Source organism: Bison bison, unplaced genomic scaffold, assembly GCF_000754665.1.
Source record: "Bison bison bison isolate TAMUID 2011002044 unplaced genomic scaffold, Bison_UMD1.0 scf7180017864295, whole genome shotgun sequence".
Classification (NCBI taxonomy): Eukaryota; Metazoa; Chordata; class Mammalia; order Artiodactyla; family Bovidae; genus Bison; species Bison bison.
In genome coordinates, this window is record NW_011494867.1 from 12331798 (window position 1) to 12335269 (window position 3472).

General features: G+C 49.2%; 1 protein-coding gene across 1 annotated transcript in view; it reads right to left on the reverse strand.

Annotated features, from left to right (window-relative positions):
- Positions 1 to 3472, reverse strand: part of FBXO31 (F-box protein 31) — a 34582-nt gene that overhangs the window by 6310 nt on the left and 24800 nt on the right. The gene's annotated exons all lie outside the window — the stretch shown is intronic.

A 3472-nucleotide genomic window follows, 5' to 3' on the forward strand; every position in this document is an offset into this window, starting at 1 on the left:
CCATGGGCGTCCTTCGTGGAGGCTGGGGCCACAGCACCATCAAGAGCGCCTGGGAGGCAGCTGTGCGAGCCTTGCTTCCGCGCAAGACGGCAGCATGTACACTGAGCCTGGTTGTCGGCCTTCTGGGGGAGCAGGCACATCGGACGCCTGTGCTGGCCACGTCTGCTTTCTGCAGCCCCCAGTGAGTACAGGACAGGGATGGGCAGGGTGGAGGGTGTAGGCGGACTTTCCTTTTTAAAACCTGTCTTCCTAGTTATGTTCAGTAAGTATATTTGTAAAAAGAAAGCTTTTTAAACAGTGCATCCACGAAGCCCCATAATTCATTATGGCATCAAGCTATGCGAAGGATATTTAGCACTTCATTGTTTTGTTCTGTACATTCAACATAGCTAATCCACAGCTACAGGCTCCTAACTCAGTACAGTGTTTCCACTGACTATCTAGAATTAGCTCTACAAACAAAAGCAAAAACAATTTACTTAAAAAAAAAAAAAAAGGCTACTATCTGTCAACTGCTTTAATATGTTACTGCCCAAACCCTGGCGAAGAATAGAAATTACTAGTGACTGAAATAAACAACTGTTAGACATACAAGGTCAATAAATAATAATTAACTGAATTTTTTATATACTAACAGAACAAAATTGGAAAATGAAAGTTTTAAAATCCTATTTACAACAGCCTCAAAAAACACACAGACTTAGGAATAAATACATAAAGCATGGGTGATACTTCTACTCTGAAAAGCCCAAAATGCTGCTGAAAGGGGGTGAAGAGGCCCACAGGTCAGAGACACCTGTGGACCAAAAGACTCAGTATTAGGTCAGCAACTGTCTCAAATTGACCTACAGACTCAACACCAGGCCAGCCGTAATCCTATCAGATTCTCTGGAGAAACTGCTGAGCTGATTCTGAAACCCCTTTGGAATATCCAGAGCAACCTTGCAAAAGAACAAGGCTAGAGGATGCACGCTAACGTGACTGACTCACTGCAAAGCGACAGTAACCAAGATGGCGGCTGAGCGTGAGGTCAGAGCTAGGGAGAGACCTGGAGGGAGTTCGCTGGTGGCCTCGTGGTTAGGACTCTGGGTTTTCACTGCCATGGACCAGCTTCAGTCTCTGGTCAGGGAACTGAGACACTGCAAGACATGTGGTACTGCCAAAAAAAAAAAAGAGAGAGCCTAGAAACACCCACGTGTGTCTCAGGAATGGACTTAAAACCACAGCATGCAAGCCACCCAACAGGGAAAAAGTCTTTCTTTTCCACAAATGGGGCACAAACCGACAACCACAGGGAACAAAGAAGCAATCTCCGCCACATACAGTAACCATTCAAGACAGGTCACAGACCGAAACGTAACGTGAAGCTACCAAACTCCTAAAAACAATCACAGAGAGAAACACACTCTCTTTGCAGTCTGCAGGTGAAACAATAACCACAAAAGAAAAAACCTCACAGGTTAGACTTCATCAAAACCAAAACCTCCCACTTACGTGGCTGAACTCATGGAGGAAAGGCCCTTAAAAAAAATCAAATAGAGAAATAACAGATGAAGATGGAGGTGAGGGAATGTAGCGAGCAAGGATTTCAGTGCTGTCACAGCACATAATCAGACTTGAGCTGAGAGCCAAGAAACTGGCTTGTGAACCGTCATAATCTTATTTCCTTCACATGAGGTCAGTCATTAGGAATACCAACCAGACCCAATTACTCAGAACAGATACGCTCACTATGAAATTATCTCATCAGATATGTATCCACAAGGAAAAACACAGGGGCAGAAAACATACCAGACAAGAAGTCCATTACAGATCCAGGGCTGGTTCACCACGGTCAACACCCCACCACCATCGCCTCGTTCTGCACAGCGGCCTAGGAGCTGGGTGCTAACACCTTCCCTGGTCCACAGAACTTTCCAGAGCCACACAGCTAGCAGGTGACAGAATTAAAGCTAATAACCCAAGGCCACATGCTCACCGGTCTCATCTCTGCCACAGCAATCAGGGCTGGCAGGAGGGCAGCAGGGCAGAGGGCCCCACGTGCCATGGTGGGCTATAAACAGGAACCAGCAAACTGACAGTGTGGAAAAACAATCTGAAGTACAATCTGGAGTACCTTCAGGCCCTGTTATACAATTCCACTTTTGCAGAGTCCAGGCAGCAGTCACAAAAATAATGCCCAGCATCTCTCTTGGGCGGCTCCAATCAGGCCTGCCTCTAAGCCATTGACCACTCAATGCTCCAAATCACCCACGACTACAGGCAATCTCAGGGCCCCGTTTTATAGACAAGGGCTGAGGCTCCCGGAGGGCAGGTCACTCAAGCATGTGGTCAAAGGATGACAGGGGAACAGCTGAGCACAAACCCCATGTCCGACTGCAGGACAGTCACACACCTACGGTTGTTACACCAAAGCAAGATGATGGATGGAATGTTGCATAAAAACTAAAGTCTGCAGAGACATCCCTGGCCATCTGGTGGTTAAGACTCTGTGCTTCCAAAGCAAGGGGCATGGGTTCAATCCCTGGTCAGGGAACGAAGATCCTGCAATTGACACAGCACAGCCAAAAAAAAAAAGCTTGTAAATAATACTGATGAGACTGGGAAATGTTTCTGGAATACCAGTTAAGCTAAAAAACAAAAAAGAAAAAAACAGAAAAACTATCTAAATTATCGACCACAGTGACACCACAAAAGGCCGAGGAAAACAAGGGATGATGGAGAGTGGACTTGCGGAGGCCACCCTGGTGGGGCCGTCTCAGCACTCTTCTCCCTCTGGATTCTGAGCATTCTGCATCTGATGGTGACAGTTCAGGAAGCATCATTTTGGGAAGGCAGTGAGAAAGTATATAAGACAAAGAAAGCAAAATAAAAGCAACTGAGTGTGTGTAACTGAGAGCGTCCAGCGCCACAGGCTTTTTGCACGCCGCGGGTGGGACCCACCACCCTCTCCTCCCTTTGCCATCCCTGCTCCTCCTCACAGCTCCCCCCAACCCCCGATTTCCAGAAGCCTCAGGCCGTGGGGTCTGGACAGATGGGGGTGGGTATGGTGGCTCAGCCTCGCCATCCCACCCAGGAAGAAAGCAGGCACCATCCGCAGTGGGAGTTAGACAACAGGCACACAGCTGGGGTCTGGGCGGACAAAGCCCTGCACTGCCCTTTGGGGCCCCAGAGATGAGGCTGCAGCTTCAAGAGGGACAGGTAAGGAGCAAGCGCAACACCCCAGTCCCAAGAAGGCCAAGACAGTCTGGACGTGGCCTTGGAAGTGGCACAAAGCTGGTATGTAACCCAGAGCGTGGGGAGGTGGAGGTGGGGGCGGGGTGTTGGCAAGCCTCAGGATGCAGTTTATGCACAGCGGGCTTTGGGCATTGACGAGGGCAGAGAAGGGCTGGGGTGGGGCTTCCTCCCTGAGCAGAGGGAGGGGTGAGAGCCAGCAGGAGCCAGGGGCTCAGAGCCGAGGACAGGTCTCCGC